At 39.3% G+C, this 20,208-nt stretch overlaps 1 protein-coding gene across 8 annotated transcripts in view; it reads right to left on the bottom strand.

Moving 5' to 3' along the window:
- Positions 1-19,165, bottom strand: part of TAOK3 (TAO kinase 3) — a 178,154-nt gene extending 158,989 nt beyond the window's left edge. For 4 of the 8 annotated variants that reach the window (XM_023733757.1, XM_023733764.1, XM_023733758.1 and 1 more), the window contains exon 1: positions 8,293-8,652. The gene's annotated coding sequence lies outside the window, so the exon portion shown is untranslated. Of the gene's footprint in view, positions 1-2,360; positions 2,517-4,448; positions 6,575-8,292; positions 8,653-18,902 lie in introns of those variants that run through there. The other 4 variants (XM_023733762.1, XM_023733763.1, XM_023733765.1 and 1 more) reach the window with 3 other exon arrangements.
- Positions 19,166-20,208: the final 1,043 nt, after the last annotated feature.

The raw sequence follows: 20,208 nt of genomic DNA, 5'->3' as shown, positions 1-20,208 counted from the left end.
GGGGGGGGATACGTACCTATAATAGGAGTTACGAAGATTCAGTGGGATATTCACTAAATGAAGCATATATTGCAATATCTGGCACCTAGCAAGCACTCAATAATCAGCAATTATTATTATTATCATCTATTCTGTGGAGTAATAAGTTTAAATGACTGATCCAAATTTGCAAGATAAATCTGAAGCATAATAAGGAATAAATAATAGGTATTTTGTATACTAGCTTAGGTAATTAGAATAGGGGATGATTCAATGCCCTTCCTAGGTGTTTTTCTAGCATCATAATGATCTCTACTGCATTGCATTAGCCAAATTGTTTAATTTTCTGCTTATTAGTTAAGGAAAATATACAGTCCTATTCAGTGCCTAGCACAAGGCCTGACACAAGTAGATGCTCAATGAATACTTATTGAATATATAAATGAATAAATGGCTGCATCTACAACCAAGTATCAACACAGAACCCAAGGTACTAACTAGAATTTACAAATATCTATACTTCTACATATTAAAAACATGCATTTTTAAACTTTTCTTTTGGATGTCCTATATGCTCTCTGACATCAATACAAAGGAAGGCATGTATTATTTCAAAAGATGCAATAAACATCCAACTGAAGTTAACAAGTATTCTATTTAAGCTTCTGAGTATATATTTTGTCTTACCTAATACTACCCTAAGGAACCCTGGTGGTGCAATGGTTAAGTGCTTGGCTGCCAACCAAAAGGTCCATAGTTCAAACCCACCCAGCCGCTCTATGGGAGAAAATACTGGGAAACCCTATGGGACAGTTCTCCTCTCTCACATTCGGTTGCTGTGAGTCAGAATTGACTCAATAACACACAATAACAGTTTTTTTGAAGGCGGAGATTATGTGTAATATATTTCAGTATCCTCTCACAGAGCTTCACCTCACACACAGTAAGCACTTAGGTTACTTAAAGAATTGGGTAAATATATTTCTTGGTTATGTAAGATTTACTGTTCATGTTTAATCTATAGAGAAATTCAGTGACAGGGTAGACAGGTGTTAATGTCAAAACTAAACCTTTCCAAGTGCAGACTATATCATTTTAAGAAAGGAAACATAATCATATATATATGATCATATATATGTATGTGTATGTGTCATGGTTTGAATTATGTCCCCCAAAAAATGTGTGTATCAATTTGGTTGGGCCATGATTCCCAGAATTGTGTGGCTGGCCTCCATTTTGTGATTGTAATTTTATGTTAAAGAGGATTAGGGTGGGATCGTAACATCACTTTTACCCAGGTCACATCCAATGTAAAGGGAGTTTCCCTGGGATGTGGCCTGCACCACCTTTTATCTCTCAAGAGATAAAAGGAAAGGGAAGCAAGCAGAGAGTTGGGGACCTCATACCATCAAGAAAGCAGTGCCGGGAGCAGAGCGCGTCCTTTGGACCAGCGTCCCTGCACAGAGAAGCTCCTAGTCCGGGGGGAACACCGAAGAGAAAAAGGCCAACAGAGAGAAAAAGCCTTCCCCTGGAGCCGATGCCCTAAATTTGGACTTTTAGTCTACTTTCAGTGTGAGGAAATAAACTTCTCTTTGTTAAAACCATCCACTTGTGGTATTTCTGTTATAGCAGCACTAGATGACTAAGACAGTATGTATCTATACATATATGCATATGGGTGATGGTTAATGTTATGTGTCAACTTGGCTAGGCCATGATTGTCAGTATTATCTAATTATCCTCAATTTTGTGATCTGATATAAACTGTGAGACAATAAATTTCTGTTTGTAGAAGCCACTCATTAGAGGTATTTCTCTTATAGCAGCACTAGATAACTAAGACAATATGCATGTGGATATATGCATACACATATACAGTCATGTGTTGCGTAACATCCACGATACATTCTGTGAAATAGGACATTATGTGATTTGGACACCATGCAAACACCATATTTATACTTAGCAAAGCTATATGGGATACCTTTTGTTTCACTTCCAAATCGATACTTCTTTGCCTCTTGCTGCTGCTATCACTAGCACTGTTTTGCTACGTTTGGGGAGCCATGATGCACTTCGCAGTAATATTTTCAAAAGAAAATTAAACAGAGAGAACGCTACAACACTCAAGAGACCACGATATCCAACTTACACTGCCTGTAAGTCGAAGCATACACTGTTATATAGTAAACTTTTTACTTTTAAGTAGGGAAATTTCATATTAAAATAACAATAGAAAGTATAGTACAGTACATACATAAGCCAGTAACATAGGCATTTATTATGACTATCAAGACATATGTGTTATAGGTTATATATGCACTATACTATTATACACCTGGCAGGGCAATCGTTTTGTATACAAGAGACATGAGATATACCTGTTGCTTGTAGGAAGCTGTTGCGTTCGCTATGTTCAGTTACATCCGCTCTGTCCCGATCTCGGATCAGGATTTCTAAACTCTATTATAACCTTATGTGATCATGGACGTCTATGCGGTCTGACGTTGCCTCAATGGACGTTATGCGAAGCATGCCTATATATAAAAACCAAACCAAATTCGTTGTCGTCAAGTCAATTCCAACTCATAGCTACCCTATAGTGACCATATAGGGCAGTGTAGAACTGTCCCACAGGGTCGCCAAGGCTGTAATTTGCGGAAGCAAATCACCGTATCTTTCTCCCGCAGAGCGGCTGTTGGGTTCAAATCCCCAACCTTCCGGTTAGCAGCCAAGCGCTTAATCACTGCACTACTCAGGCTCCTTATACATATAAATACTTCCTCATAAAGAAAAGCAAACATATCAATCTATTTCCAATTATAAAATTGCTTGCATTTGCCTCTCATATTTCTGTAAATGAGGGGACAGACTTGACCCAAATTGGGAAAATATTCAGGTCCCATTTGATAGGATTATTGACTTTACTTTAGATAAGCATGATAAAAAAGGTTTACTTTCTTCCTTCCCTTCAAATCAAATAGGGACGCTCAACATTAAGCTAGGAATTGGGAACAATTTAATTGTAAGATATGGATGGTCCTTATATTCAAAATGCTTATATCATTAAAATTGTTGCCATCAAGTTGATTCTAACTCATAGCGACCCTATAGGGCAGAGTAGAACTGCCCCATAGGGTTCTGAAGGAGCGGTTGGTGGATTCGAACTGCCGACCTTTTGGTTAGCAGCCATAGCTCTTAACCACTGCACCACCTGGACTCCCTTATATCATTAGTGAAGATAAACAGTGAGCGATACAAGACACTATACAGATTTCATTCATTGGTTTGCTAAATTAAAAATCACCTGAGAGTCTGCAGCAAAACAGTAAACACTGAAATACTTAGGAAATCTTCATAGAAGAAGTAAATTTACACAGGGTTTTGAAGGAAAGGTAAAATCTGAGTAGTCAGAGAGAAGGGAGCAAGACTTTTTTGGGGGTGAAAGAGATAACAGTACCAACCACAAACTTGAATGAGTCTGGTATGTTCAAGAGACAGAATGAATTCAATAGAGCAGAAAGTATAGGCCAAAGAACACAGGAAATGAAGCAGGCTAAGCAGTGTAGGGACAGATTAGAAAGGGCATTGAAAGTTAGTCAGAAGAGGTTAGATTTAATGTGGTGGAAAACAGGGAACCACTGAAGCTTTCTGAAAAGGGGAGTGACATGCCGGAAGCAGCATTTCAAGATGATTAATCAGGATGAGCTGGAAAGAAGAGAGACCGAAATGAAGGAAGGCAATTGTGATAATCCAGGAGTCAGATGACGAGGGTCTGACTAGGATAGTAGCAGGGGGTACCCAGGTGATGCAAATAGTTAAAGCATTAGGCTGCTAACCAAAAGGTTGGAGGTTTGAGTCTGCCAGAGGTGCCTCAAAAGAAAGGCCTGGTGATCTATTTCCAAAAAAATCAGCCATTGGAAACCGTACAGAGCACAGTTCTACCCTGACACAAATGGGGTCACCATGAGTCAAAATTGACTCTACAGCTACCGGTTTGGTTTTTGTTTTTAAGGTACGTGCCCACAAATGCAGTGTATTTTAGCGGCAATTTGATGGACTTCAAGACTGTAAAGTTAGGGAGTATCAGCAACAAGGAAGAGACACAAAATTAAGCCAGGGTCTGAGTACTAGGTAAAGGGGTTGTATTACAGATTAAGACCTGGAAATTTCAAACACTAGAAATAAATTCAGAACGGCTAAACGTTTTTAAAGTACCTTGTAAGCAGTTTCATTACTTTGTTTAGTTTATTTACTGTAGGTGCCCCCAAACTTCACATCTGTATTGCTAACATAGCCCCATGAAAATATGCTTACATAATAATTAATTTTAATGTTTTTCAATATGTGGATAAATTTAACTGATCCATATGAACCTCCAGAGACTCAGATATTGAAAATAAAAAATTCTTCTTTACACTCAAATGTATATATTCTTTACTGGTTGCATGCACACAAATTTTACTGACCTAAAATTTTGAGACATAGTCCTAATTTTATCTGATAGTGGTCCACTCAGAAGAAAACAAACACATCTTATTGAGAAAAATGAATTAAGAAATCAGCACTTTTGCATTGTTGCTTTCCTGAGTTGTACAGTTAAATTGGGAAGAAATTCTCTAAAGTGAAAAATGAAAAGAAAAATGTTACTAAAGCTAAATTTATCAGATTATTTAATCATTTTGGACAATAATTATTTAAATACACATTCACCTATTGTCTCCTCCCTCCCTTGGAATAGGTAATATATAATGTGGTAAGAGAAGTGGCATAAAAAAGATTGACAAATTGCATTTATGTGTTCCCATCATATAATACTTCTATTATTGTAACACTAATTCAATTACCTATACATGACTGCATGTATTGTTTTATATCTCTTCCCATGATCATTTTCTGGCAGAGCTGTGAATAAGAACTGAAATGCCCCAAAATAACAAAAATCACTATAACTACTATCACTCACTGAGCCCTTCCTTTACCATGTGCAGCCAAACTTCTGCTTTTCATACATTATCTCATTTAATCATCACGGCAATCCTGTAGAGTAGGTACTATGGTTATGCCCATTTTACAGATGAAGAAACTGAGGCTTAGGGGTGGTTAAGGGGTTTGTGCAAGGTCACACATGGCAGACACGTTCATCTAACATGCTGGTGGTTAATCATTATACCGCCAGCCTCAAACATATGTGACCAAAATCCAAAGTAAGAGATATAAGGAACCCGGACATGTGTAAAAGAGTTAAGGAGGGGCAGTTTCAACTGTATACACAATACAAGTGGATAGATTCCTTGACTCACTTCTAACCTTTCCTAGTGCTGAACACACTGCACTCCATTCTTGAAGGAGAGTTCCTGGAGTGCTATGAACTGGGAGTTAAACTGACCCTTCTTTTAGCAGAACAACTTAATATTACATTGCTATTTGATGGTATTGACAGGATCTCAATATCTTCTCAGTTTGGTTGCATTTAAAAAAAAAAAAGTTACTACTTAAATCAGCCAGGCTAAGACCAACTAGGCTGGCTGGTGGCATCAAATTGGTGCCCATACTTTAAAAAGTATTTCTTAGTCAAATATACATGTTGACCTGAGTAACCTGTATAATTCCTACCAGTGATCATGAGATAGAAGCAAACCTTTTAAAGGCACTTCTCTGTACATAAAATGCATTAATAACAAGACACTCCTAAAAATAACTCTTCACTGTAATTCTCTTCTTATGCATCTGGGCAGAGATGTCATATTTCCTCCACAAAGCTTCCTTTTATGTTGCAATAGTAAGAATCTCAATTTCAAGCTGAACCAGAACTTTTCAGAGATATACACTCCTTCACAAGAAATGATTATTTTTATTAGTACTTTATATAAATCGTCTAAATGTGATGGTGCATATTTACATTTTATCTCTGCAATAATTTTACCTAGCAAACAGAGCAGCTGTACCTTAAAGAGCTGTCTCCTCTCCTCCCTTTTTCTCTGCTAACACATAGCCTTCCATAAAGAGGTCAGCGTGATCTTTGCAGACCACAAGATAAGGAATATGAACATGGTAAATTAAAGAATATAAGACTAAGCACACGTCAAGTAATTCAGAACTTTACAACTTGTCATCTGTGTATAAAACCAGCAAGTAATTATCACTGGTTAAATAAACACGTACAAATTCATAGGACGCAGTTAGTAACTTCCACTTTTCCCTTCAACTAGTGGTATTTTGGCAAGCAGCCATATAATCTGCAATAATCTGTCACTATTGTGAGCACCACCCACTTCCTCTGCTCCACCCCCATCCAGGCAACAACTGGGATACTTTTGGACTGCTAACATAAAATTCAGACAATCATAAAAGACGTCTCTATCTAGAAAAGATCCAACTTACATAATTTGTACTTTTGAATCTGAATATTCATAAATTGTTAAGGAGAAGAGGACACGAGCACTAGACTACCAGCCAAGAGGTTAGCAGTTCCAACCTACCCAGAGGCACCTCGGAAGACAGGCCTGGTGATCTGCTTCCAAAAAGCCACAGCCTTGAAAATCCTATGGAGCAGTTATACTCTGCACACATGGGGTCGTCATTAGTTGAAATTGACTCGAGAGCAACTAACAACAACATGTGACATCACATTTCAAACAGTATTTGAAAATTTTAATTTCCTTTTTCATATATCAGAAAGAACAGACCCCCAAATCAGTAATATCTACTGCAATGCTTCCGGAATGAAAATGCATCCTATGTATAATTATAAGACTTTAATTTACATTTCTAACATGTAAAATATTAGTTTAAAAGTCAGGGTCACAAGTTGGCCTAAACATTTCATTGAAACCTCGTTCCAAGAGGCTAGTGAAGTTGGCAAAGAAACTATTAAGTAGCTTTCCTGGTTTATAAAATATTTTGCATGAACTTTTTAACATACAAACTATGAGATGTCAAAAAATTATTTATTTTCCTACTTTATCTAATTTTATTTTATGGACAACGTAGTCCTATAACTTATTAACTCATGGCTAAAGCATTTTATTTTCATATTTTAATAAGAAATTAACACTATATACTAAAACAAACACCAAAAATTATAAATCAAAGTAAATGTGATCAAATCCTTGACTTTGCTGTCTCTAAATATGGTACTACATTTAAGAAATTGCTCCACTTTCTATCCTACTTTCCCTGAGTGTAAAGGAAGAAAAATAAATGGTTTTATTATTTTTTAAATATTTAAAATGACGAGTGTGCCATTTTGAGAGGCTTAATTTTGAAATATCATTTTAAAGTAATATAATCTGTTAGCATAAACTGCAGTTAATTTAATAAAAAAGACCTTTAGTATATTTAAAATTTTTGTTTAAAAAGATTTTTCCTACAAGGTTTTTACATTTTATTTGCTTATCCAGAGGAAAGGAAAGATCACCAAAAACAATTTTTGAAAAAAATTCCCACAAATATTCATTTGTAGAGTATCAAACTACAAATGAAAACAAATAGAGGATATGAATCCAGTGACTCTTGAGGTTGATTATTCTCAGCTGCACTTTGGGCGAGGCTATATATATAGGCACTAAAAATTTATGTGAAATTCAACAAAGAGTTTAAATTACTGCCCTTTATTAGCAATGTTTAGACACAAGTCATATTTTTAATAAAATATGAAACATAAGGTAAAACACCAGTTAAGCTTCCTCACAGCAAATCTTCTCAAATGCATGTTCTATATTTCTAATCCAACATACTGAAGACTTTAAAATTTCTCCATTTAGCTACAGCAATCTGCAAGATTTCTCCAAAGATGGCTTTCTTTAAAAAGCTGCCTCTTATTCACTTATGAAAGATAAACGTGAACTCAATTTAAGTTGTCAGAACAACACCATGCTATCAGCACCTTCATCCAGAGAAAGGAAGTTACTATAGACACTTAGTTTTATAAGTGAGGCTTAAAGAGAGTACTTCCTGGTCAGACAGTTAACATCAACAGCATTTTATAAAGCTTTACGTTTAGACATTTTGGGAAGAACTCTGTAAACTTTTTTTCCTTAATTTTCTCCCCAATCCTACAAAAAAGGAAAACTTACTCAAGATAAATAAATTGTATGTAAAAATCTATCAAATTCTATCAGTGCTCATGGTTATAGTATCACGTAAATATTAGCACCGGTTATTACTGATAATAATATTAGCTTAAGTTTTAATCATTTTACATGTTTGTACCCCTCCACCCTTATGCCCACCTGTATGCTAGAGTGACGTTTCATAGGATACAACATTAGAAGGGAAAGAAAGAAATCCACTTAAAGGAGGACAACTCACCAATTTCTTGATAATGAGGAAAAGCCAAATAACCATTCACATTTTAATTTTCAAATTTAAAGTTAATTCTCTTTTAAATTTTCAGAAAAATTTTTAAAAATCTTCAAGAAAGCTTGTACAATCCTAAGAAGGAACTGCAGATAAAAACAGCGTGACTTGGGTGCTGCACGTTACTATCAGTATTGCAAGCTGAAGTTATTTCCTGTTACAACGCCCATTGGTTCTCACAGGTGCAAGTGCCTATGGGGTGTTGCCAATTTACCCTTCCTTTTGTAAGTGAAAGAAGTCTCGATGGCACAGTGGTTAAGCACTCAGCTGCTAGACCTTTGGCTGCTAACCCAAAGGTCGACAGTTCGAACCTACCAGCTGCTCTGGGGGAGAAAGATGTGGTGGTCTGCTTCCGTAAAGATTACAGCCTTGGAAACCCTATGGGGCAGTTCTTCTCTGTTCTACAGGGTCACTATCAGTTGGAATCAATTCGAAGGCAGTGGATTTGGGTTTTTTGTAAGCGAACCACTAAAGGAGATTTAGAGTTGGCATAATCTATGCTAGGAACCATTAGGGCAGAACTACCTTGAGCTAATACTGAGAAGCCTCCCAAACTAGACTGATTGTGAATTGATGATTATCTAATTCAAAAGGGCAAGACTGGTAAGTTATTGCAATAGAACTTTCATTATTTTTCTAAGATGCAGTGTTATTAAGACATGTGCGTAACTTCACTCGACGAATACTTATTAATTGCCTGCTCGGTACAAAGCACTATTCCAGGCACTGGGAATACAGTAATGAACAAAACGGACAAAGCCCCTGTGGTCATTTATTTACTGTCTAGAGGATTTTTGAAGATTTTATATAGTATAATGAGAAAACTTCCATAGAAGCAGAGAGTAAAGAAATTTGTATGGGAATTTGGAAAGTCAAATGTAGTCTTTACTACTAAAAAGCACTGTAATTAAGGTCACTCCTAAAACTTAACTTTTCTAGAACTAGTATGTAAAAGTAGGGTTCTTTACGTTTTCAATAAGGCCACGTTGAGGCAATGGCATTATGTTTCAGCAGGGAAAAGGAAAAACTTCTCACCATGAGTCATTAGTGACTAAGTGCTTTTAATTTAGGCTTAAAACACATTTCAAACCCCATTACTTGTATATGCAGAAAACTGATAACCCCAAATTAACATCAGAAGTTTGGTCAATATCAGCATCTAAGAAAAACAACTGAAGTGTTTTTAAAGGAATAATGCCACTGTACCGAATTTTATTATAGTGAAACCTGTGAGAGCCGGAACTCAACAGGATTGCATTGTCTTTCCGAGTCTAGTGAGTTTTCTGCCTTTGACAGGGTAAAGTCTTACCACTTTTCTATCGCTTATTTTCGTGGAAAATATTTATGTTTTCCTTCTCTGACAGGTTTCCGCCTTACGCAGGTTCCGGCTTTCTCAGGTTTTACTGTATTTTAGTCTCTTAAGTCTTTACTACCTAAGGGCCATTTCTGATAGCTTCCATTAGACTTCTGTTTTTTTTTACAGTGAATAGTTCTCTTAAGTTTTAAGTGAGACTGAGACACAATCATCTTGGATATATGGTGTGGTGGCAGGAATGACTTTTATTGGCATTCAATAAAACAAAAATATAGTAAATTCAAGACTGTTCAAAGAAAAACGCATAACCTAGAGAGCAAAATGTGTAGATAAACTCTACTCTTCATTATGCAGATGACACAACCTTGCTTGCTGAAAGTGAAGAGGACTTGAAGCACTTACTGATGAAGATCAAAGACTACAGCCTTCAGTATGGATTACATCTCAACATAAAGAAAACAAAAATCCTCACAATTGGACCAATAAACAACGATTGAAATTGTCAAGGATTTCATTTTACCTGGATCCACAATCAACATCCATGGAAGCAGCAGTCAAGAAATCAGAAGACACTGCATTGGGCAAATCTGCTGCAAAAGATCTCTTTAAAGTGTTGAAAAGCAAAGATGTCGCCTTGAAGAATAAGGTGCACCTGACCCAAGCCATGGTATTTTCAATCACCTCATATGTATGCAAAAGCTGGACAATGAATAATGAGAAGACCGAAGAAGAACTGACGCCTTCAAATTGTGGTGTTGGCGAAGAATATTGAATATACCGTGGAGTGCCAAAAGAACGAACAAATCTGTCTTGGAATAAGTACAACCAGAATGCTCCTTGGAAGCAAGGATGGCGAGACTACGTCTCACATACTTTGGACATGTTATCAGGAGGGATCAGTCCCTGGAGAAGGCCATCATGCTTGGTAAAGTAGACGGCCAGCGAAAAAGAGGAAGACCCGCAATAAGGTAGATTGACATAGTGGCTGCAACAATGGGCTCAAGCATAACAAAGATTGTGAGGATGGCACAGGACCAGGCAGTGTTTCGTTCTGTTGTACACAGGGTCGCTACGAGCTGGAACTGACGTGATGGCACCTAACAACAGCAACACTATTCCAAACTGTATTCTTGCTTAGGATTTTATTTACTTCTTTATGTCTAAAATAACAAAGTATTCCTTTTACTCAAAAAATTGGAAGAATTTCCAAAGCCAAATTTACCTTTTTCATCATTTAACAAATATTTATTGACCAGTGCTAGATTCTAGGCAATGTTCTAGAAGTTGGGAGTATAGCAAAGTATAAAACAAAAAATCCTTGCCTTCCTAGAGTTTAAATTCTAGTGCAGGAATATAAGACAAACAAATAAATACAATAGTTGGTATGTTAGATGGTGGTAAGTGCTACGTAAAAGAACACAGTGGGAAAGGTAGTAACAACAAGTTTACTTGTTCACACTTACAAATTTCTTATATCACAAAGTTACCGATTATCAGCATTGGAAGTGAATTCTTCACTTAAGAATTATCCCTGTTATATACAATGAAAAGATTAGTCCAAAGGACTAATGGACCATAGCTACCAAGGCCTCCACTAGACCGAGTCCAGTACAGCTAGATGGTGCCTGGCTACCATCATTGACTGCTCTGACCAGGATCACAACAGAGGGTTCTGGACAGAGCTGGAGAGGGATGTAGAACAAAATTCTAACTCACAAAAAAAAAGACCAGATTTACTGGCCTAAAGGAGACTGGAGAAACCCCGAGAGTATGGCCCCCAGACACCCTCAGTGGCGAAGTCGTTTCTGAGGTTCACCGTTCAGCCTGGGAGTGGACAGCCCCATAAAATCAAATGGGACTAATGAGGCACAGCAGTCCAGGGACAAGGGCCAGAAGGCAGAAGCAGACAGGAAAGCTGGTGATAGGGAACCCAAGGTTGAGTAAGGATAGTGTTGATGTACTGTGGGGTTGTTAACCATTGTCATAGGGCAACATGTGTACTAACTGTTAAATGAGAAACTATTTTGTTCTGTAAGCCTTCATCTAAAGTGAGAATAGCAGCACAACTGGAAGAGCATAGTCGATGTCACTGAACTGTGCATGTAGAAAGTTTTGAAATGGTGTATCTTTCGCTATGTATATTTTCACCAAAAAAAAAAAAAAAAAGGTCGAGAAAGGAGAGGGTTGACATGTTGTGGGGTTGTTAACCAATGTCATAAAACAATATGTGTACTACTGTTTCATGAGAAACTATTTGTTCTGTAAGCCTTCACCTGAAGTACAATAAAAAAAATTAGTAAGAATAATAATAAAAAGAATTATCCCTGTTATCTTCACTGGCAGCACTGATTATATTTAAATGTTATTTTTGGACTTAAAATAAGTATTTAAATTTAATACAATTCAACAAATATTTCTTGAGCAAATAGTACTTGCAAGGCACTTAATCAGATGTGTAAGACACTGTCCTTTTTAACATTAAGAAGATGAGCATCTATGAAGTACAAGCCAAATACAAATCCTATAATGTATTATCAGAGCGAATATTAGTGTAATCAGAGAAATACAAATCAAATGCTAGGGAATCCAATGGACAGAGTGGTAAGGAGAAAAATCAGAGAAGCCGTCATGGAAGATGGGATTAGAGGTAGGTTGCAAAATGAAAAGAAGGCATTCTAAGCAAAAGAAAGGCAGAAACAAAGACCTGAAGGGGCCCAGTCTGGCTGGTGCACAAGATAGGTATAGGAAGGTTATGGGGAGACAGAAACCCAAAAATAGGTTGATAAATCTGTACTAAATTCAGTAGGTCATGAGGAGTTATTAAAGGTTTTGAATATGTGAGTGACAAAACCAGAGCTGTACTTTAGAGAGAATAGAACAGCAACAGTGTGTATAGTAAGGATGGGAAAGGAGACTACAAAATTGTCACAATAGTCCTTCCCTAGCACCTTATTAAGGTCCTTATTAGCTCCTTCTTGAACTATTGAGAGGAAGGTGTATGGAGTTGAAAAACCAGATCTAGGTCACAGTGGTCACATTTGCCACTGTCTGTGTGATCTTGGAAAGCCACTTACCCTCTCTGAGTCTCAGTTTCCCTAGGTGTGAATTCATTAATTATTCTTTTTGGAGAAAGGAGCCACGGGATTCAGCAAATGATTGGATACTGGGAGTAGAGTAAAAAGAGCAACTCAAAAGTGTCTCAAGTGATTAATAATAAGCAGCTATCATTTATCAAGCACTTCCTATGTATCTGTCCTAGGAGCCCTGGTGACACAGTGGTTAAGCACTTGGCTGCTAACCAGAAGGTGGTGGTTCAAATCCACCAGCCACTCCATTGCAGGAAGATGTGGCAGTCTGCTTCTGTAAAGATCGCAGCCTTGGAAATCCTATGGAGCAGTTCTACTCTGTCCTATAGGGTTGCTATGAGTCAGAATTGACTCGAGAGCAATGGGTTGATGTGTCTGTCACTGTGCTTGGCACTTTACAGATACTACTTCATTTATTTCTTACAAGATTCCTGAGAGGTACGTATTCTTATTTTACAGATGAGGGAATTGAGAGCTTTGAGACTTAGTAACTTATCCAGGCTCATCTAGCTGGTATAATGACACAGCCAAGATAGGTGTCTAGGTCTCTCTGAGTCTAAGGCCCTTTCTCCCTCCACACTATCCTGCTGTTTCTTAAGAGGTAGATAAACAATGCTAGCGTTTATTCCTATGTTCCAAAGGAGTCACTACCGCTTTGAACACCCTTTTGACGTACTAAAAGCCCTCTAGGAAGATAAAAAACAAAGTGTGGACATAAATATAGTCTAATTTGTTGACGATTCATTCATTCACTTATTCGTTCCACATTTATTGAGCATCCTTCATGTTTTGTGCCTGGTACTGTTCTTGGCATGAGTGATGCAAAGATGAATAAGACCCATCTCTGCCCTCAGTGTGCTCACAAACTAGTAAAAGACAAACATGTATAAACAAAGAACAGGTGGATAGTGACAGAAGAGAAACTGGTACAAAAGACAATGGAGGCATGAAGGTATATAAAGCATAATGCTATAAATTTGTATCTCTGCTATTAAATCTTGACCTAAATAATTTTAAAACTACATGATTGTTGAAAATATTTTGTGCACTTACACATTCTTCAAAAAGCAAACGCTGATGTTCATAACAGAGTGGAAAACTGGCCATGAACTATGGTTCTGTTTCGTGCATCTACTACCAAGACTAATTAGGTTATTAGTTTATTTAAGACAGCATTCTTCCTTGGTTACTGCCATCTGCTGTCATGGGTAAATAAAATGTATATGAACTGTCATAGGTCTTGATTGATACGGACATAAGCCAATGCCACTGGACAGAAAGTGAAACATAAAAATTATACACTGCATAGAGTCCCAGTTTGATACCGAAATAAAAGGCTATCCTGTTATCCCTCAAAAATAGTGGAAGAAAGTAAAATTAAACTCTTCCGAAGAGTACTTTGATAACTGACTACAATATTAAGCATAACAAAATGTACAATGTGGGGCTGATTTTGCTACTTATTATTTTACTGAGGCCAGAGGTGAAATGAAAGGGCCCCAAACACTAGACTCCAGGATAGGAATTTCTAGTGTTGAAGGCTAAAGCCATATTTCTCTGCTTAATGAAAGTAGGTTTTTCTAGGGGGTAAAATGTTTATTCTAAGCCATCTTCCTCTTCTTATTCACTCTAGGGATGAAAAACATGTATTTATGAGATAGCTGACAACGGTTAGGACACTGATCTGTGGCAAGAAATTGGCCTCTAAGTCATTCTTTTACCAAGGAATTAGCTCAACTGAAAATGAAAATAATTAAAGAGATTTTAAATATACTTCAATATCTCTAACAAATCTGAGATCAAGCAGAAAAAAATATATCAGGTTGGTTTATAAAGTATTTAAGTAACTTTAATAACATACAGCTGAAGGATAACATTTATCAATTTAATTCCTACTGGGTATCATCAAAATTCTAAATATATTTTAATCTGAAGCCTATAGCTTGGAAATGAATTAGATCACATTTTAGCCCATAAGTTCAACACATATAATCTATAATTAATAGACTGTTGTTGTTAGGTGCCATTGAGTCGATTCTGACTACAGCAACCCCTATGTACAACAGAAAGAAACGCTGCCCATTCTCACAATCATTGCTATGTTTGAGCCCACTGTTGCACCACTCATCTGTAGGTTGGAGTACTGTGGTGGCCTGTGTGTTGTTGTGATGCTAGAAGCTATGCCATTGGTATTTCAAACACCAGCAGGGTCACCCATGGTGGACAAGTATAAGCAGAACTTCCAGACTAAGACAGACTAGGAGGAAGGATCTGGCAATCTAGTTCTAAAAAAGTTGGCCAGTGAAAACCTTATGAACAGCAGCAGAACACTGTCTGATATACTGCTGGAAGATGAGACCCTCAAGTTGGAAGGCACTCAAAATACATCCAGGGAAGAGCTGTCTCCTCAAAGTGGAGTTGACCTTAATGACATGGATGGAGTAAAGCTTTTGGGGTCTTCATTTGCTGATGTGGCACAACTCAAAATGAGAATAAACAGCTGCAAAATCCATTAATTAATAGATACCACTTATATAAGCAAACATTGACAAAATTTTAATATACCTTCACAAATAATAAAGCAAGCAATTAAATGGGTGACAAAGCTAAATAATCACAAATTAAACTCAATGCTAAAATGCAATTGTACAATATACAACTTAATATACTAATTCAAAAAATACCCCCCCGATTGACAGGAATCTCTGATTAAAAACACCGAAAAGAAGTCTCCTCTTTTATTAGGAAAGTCACAAAACACTTCTAGAAGTTTCCTTCCTTCCTTCTTTCCATAAGGATTTATGAGAATTATTCTGTATGAGGTAACATCAAATCCAAAAATTGGGTCTTCTTCTTTTTCTTTGGGGGTGGGGGGAGATTAAGGTGAGGGAAGAAACAAAGACTAGAGAGAAAAGATTATAAAGGAAATAGGCTTTTAACCAAGACTAAAAAAAATAAAATAGTTTTCATTCATACTCCTATACTACTGAAACCAACAAATATGAATACTGGCAAGCAATGAGAACCTTTATTCAGGCTGGCTTAAACATTAAACCAAATTAGATACCAAGGTAGTTTCTGAGACGACAATGGCTTGACTGTATATGGTTCAAGTGTAAAAAAAAAGAGAGTGTAAAATGGGTTACTGTATTTACTGGGCAGCACTTGTACCCTGCTAAGACTAAGAACAGTTTAAGAACCCTAAACCAAAAAGAACTGGCATTCTGTCATTGCTACAACAATTCATATAGAAGTATAAAGGTCTTTCTTAATCTCTTCTTTTGGTTATATTTTTTAATAGAAAATAAACAGCTTAAATGAGCATAGGTATAATGATGTCAAATATTCATAATTTCTCACAGTATAACTTTATTTTGTGAAACAAATGAAAATAATTTACCACAGAATCCCTACCCTCCTACTCCCTGGAAATAAACAGTTACTATAAGCCCCTCCCATCACTAAAAATTCTATTACAATGAATCTCTCTTCATCATCTCTGGATCAATACCATAACGTAATGTGGTTGAAATGACTGCCTTAGTAATCACTCAAGGGAGTATCACAGCACTTTCTTTTCTTACAAGGAAATAAATTTAATGTTTTGTCTTGAGAAACAACCATTTGTACCAATCAGAAATGAGCTAACAAGTGTGGTGTAAGACCTTATCTGCTCAAACATTTCTATTACTTTGTAGAATTATTGGTACAGAGACTCCCAATCCTTCCACAGACCATTTCATACATTAGATGCAATATGTAATGAATAGATGCCCCTTCTAAATAACCCATTGAGTTAACTGACCTTATTTTTACTTGAATTCTACCTAGGGCTCCGGAAAGATAAATTTAATGTAAAAAATTACACTCAATGTAGCTTAAATTATAGTGCCTCATATTTTAAACTTGCTGTTGTTGTTTCTCTCACCTCCATAACTTCTGTTTCTCAAGGGAGGACTTCTAGTTAGTGGACTTTTCATAACTGCATTGAGCTCCGTACTCTCTGAAGCCATATACGAATTATGTATCAGGTAATGTCAAATAAAATCCCTAAATGGTGCATGTCCTGTACTCATTATCGCCCGGATGAAAATGACTTCAGTAATTTTTTGTCTTGGATTTACATAGGCAGCTCTATGTAAGCCTTCTACATTATGTCTTTGGGAAATAAACACAGCATTCCTTTCTCCCTCTTAGTTGAAGGCGCCCATTACTAAACATGGGCAAAAGACTTCTAATAAGACACATTCTAAACCTGAAACAAAGAAGGTAAATTGTGAAATGATATAGTAATTATATTCTCCTTTCTTTACCTAAAGCCATCCTTTTTTAAGTCTGCTTCTATAAAAAAGAAAGCAGCCGAAAAGAGAAAGGGTGAGGAGAAGCAACACACAAACAGAGAAAAAGAGGATCAAAAAATTCAAATACAAAACGGCTGGATACAACCATAACAAAGCATGTGCCTTCAAGAGAACATTTGAAAAGCAGTCAGGGCTGTATTAACATATGCTAAGTACTGTGAACAACTAGCCTGGTCATTAGTTTAATTTTCACATCTGCCAAAGTAGGAGGCTGCTCCTCAATTCCCGTCCCCTATTGCTTGCCACTATTTGTTTCAGCATTTTCACAAACACACACCCGCATCCTACCAGGACATACAGTGTCTAGTTTGAATAGGCTTATCTCTCTCCTTAGCTGGTCCTGGAATTATGCCTAAAGCTAACTCCTGGTAGCATTTAGGAAGAGAAATCTAATTGGAAAGTGCTGTTGGTCTTGCGACTCTAACATCTCTTTTTAAAATTTACGTTGACCTTTCAACTATCACCAACGCATCTCCAAACAGCCCAAATTCCAAACCCAACATAGCTCCTTTAAACTTGCATCTTCAACATTCATACTGAGGTGCTGCCAAATCTGAAAAAGTTTCTCAGCTCCTTGTTTAGCCAAGATAAAGAAAAAAAAAGTAGTCTAGGAAAATCAAGGGTCTATCAAGATAAACATCCTAATTCAGCCAAAATGTGAGTCTCCCGAAGGACCCCTTTGTCTTTCACCTTCTGGTGGCAGGTAGACAAAGCCCCCTCCAACCTTTCACTTTCAGATTGAGCTCTTAAGGCCAAGAAGCCCCTCACTTTTCAGGATTCCACACCGAATTCTTGGAAAGGAATGGGAAGCCAGGGGGTGGGAGAGAATAGGTCAGGAAGCACAACTCTCTCGATCTGTCCAAGGTCGCCGACCTTTCTCCTAGCCCCTCCAGGGGTTCGTTCTACTTAGCAGATGTTTCATTACATAATGCCTCTACCAGAGAGTCACCCGGGGGCTCGGGCCACCACCCCACGTCTCACACACGATCTTTTAGCCGATCCGCCTCATTTCGGACCCTCGAAGCACCAGCGACCTAGTCACTCCTTCGCGCTGCCCTCTGCCCCTACCCCCCGACCGTCACAGCAACCCCAGTTCAGGCTCATGTCGCGCCCTCCTGGTGGTCTCACCCGGGTGGGCACCCCCACGGGTCCCTCTCCTTGCGGACGCAGGTTCAGGCTGCGCAACCGCGGCGCGTTTGACCCCGCGGACCTGAGGCCGGTCAGGGTCCCCCTCACCCGCGCGCTCAGAAGCCCCCCTCGAGGGAGTCTTTCACCTACGACCTGTTGTTGCGGCCCCTTTCGGGGTTCCCTGTCTTCAGGCTCTCTGTTCCTGTCCCCTCTCGGGGACCTCTCCCCTCAGATTCGCTGTCCCGGCCACTCCCGGAGTCCTCTTCCCTCAGATTCTCCGCCCCAACTCTTCTCAGAGACCCCTTCCCTCAGACTTACTATCCTGGCCCCTCTCGGTGTCCCCTCTCTTCACTCTCTGTTCTTGTCCCCTCTCGGGGACCCCTCTCCTCGGCCCCGTTGTCCTGGTGTCTTCCGCAAAGCTCTTCTCTTAGATCCTCTCTCCTGGTCCCTTTCCCGGGTCCGTTCCTTTCATACCTGCTGTCCTGGCTCCTTTCAGAGTCCCTTCCCCGCAGACCCGCTATCCCGGCCCCTCTCGGGGTCTCCTCTCCTCAGTCCTTACTGTCAAAGCCGCTCCCGGAACTTCCCTCACCCAGGTCCTCGGCGACCTCACTCTGCCCAGGGTCCGCTTTCTTCGGTTCACGCTGTCACCCCTCTGCGCCCCGGTGCTCTCACCTCAGACCTGCTGTCACCGCCCCCGGGCCCGGCGTCGCCGCCGCCGTCGCTTCCTCTCTCACACTTGTTCCCGAGTCGCTCTTTTGCGGCTTGTCTCCTGGAGGATCCCTGGGTCCGGTCGCTGAGTGCCGGGTTCGGCTGCACAGTCTCCGTATGCAGTCCCCACGTCGCGTCCCACTCTCGCACGCAGGACCTCACTGCTGCTACCGCCGCCGCCGGGCGCCACACGGACCCTCTCGCGGCCGCCGCTGCTGCTGTCCGAGGTGCGGCTCCTGCCAGGGGTGGCCAATCGCACCCGACTGCGCCGAGCGCGCTCCGCCCCACCATCTCAGGCCGCCCGCCCCCTACCCCCCACAGACCACGCCCCCAGCTCGGCTCCGATAGGCTCTCTACTGACCTTCCCTGATCAAGGGGCACAGGTCTGGGGCCAGATATAGGTGCTTGACTGAAGGTGTCTGGGAAACGGAGCTGTCGATGGCGCCTGACGATTGGCGGATTCCACGGAGGGCGGGCTGGGGCGGGGCGGAGTTTCCTCAAACGCGGAAGACCATGCAACTTCAGTTACTCATGGGCCTTCCTCGGGTGCGGTTGGCCTAGTTTGCGGTGCTTTGGCGGTCAAAGTTCATGTCACTCCTTCCTACGCCTTAAGTTTTCCTAGGAGATTGCTAGAGGCCAACGTCCACTGGGACTTCCCGGGACCATCAAGTTAGAGCCTTTGGAGAGGTCCATATTCTCCTGCTAGCCCTTGCACAGCTTTCTAAGTAATTATACCATTAATTGATGTAGCATTTATTCGGCTAGGACTTGAAACTATTTCCTGGATTTAAACCCTTTTATTTCTCTGGCAGGGGAGTTGCCATTCCTTGCATTGCGTTCAAGAAAAGTCAGCTTAATGCTGCTGGAGAAAAAAAATTTTTTATGTACTAGATGTATAGTGTGGACAAGTGTTCAACCCTGATGGTGCACATTTCCATAGGTACAAGGACAAGGCTTTACAAATACTCACTTGGTGGGTTTATTCACTTTGTGAGTTTTGAACTTAACGCTATTATCATTACAACAGTAAGAACAGGAACTGTATCAGGGGAACCCTTGTTAGCTTTAGCAAGGTTTCAGCAAGCCTATCGAAGAACACATTTTTACTGACTGAACTGATGGGCAAAGTGTAAGGAGCTTTGACCCCAAATGCAACCTGTGATAACCAGAGACCGATCTTGACCCAGGTGTGCCTGCCAGGGGTGAAAGTGCATTATGTTACCCAGAGTCATTCCTTGTATTTTTGTGAAACTGGATATGTTGATTGAAT

The sequence above is a fragment of the Trichechus manatus genome, unplaced genomic scaffold, assembly GCF_000243295.1.
Source record: "Trichechus manatus latirostris isolate Lorelei unplaced genomic scaffold, TriManLat1.0 scaffold00061, whole genome shotgun sequence".
Lineage (NCBI taxonomy): Eukaryota > Metazoa > Chordata > Mammalia > Sirenia > Trichechidae > Trichechus > Trichechus manatus.
This window is presented reverse-complemented; position numbering and strand designations above follow the sequence as displayed.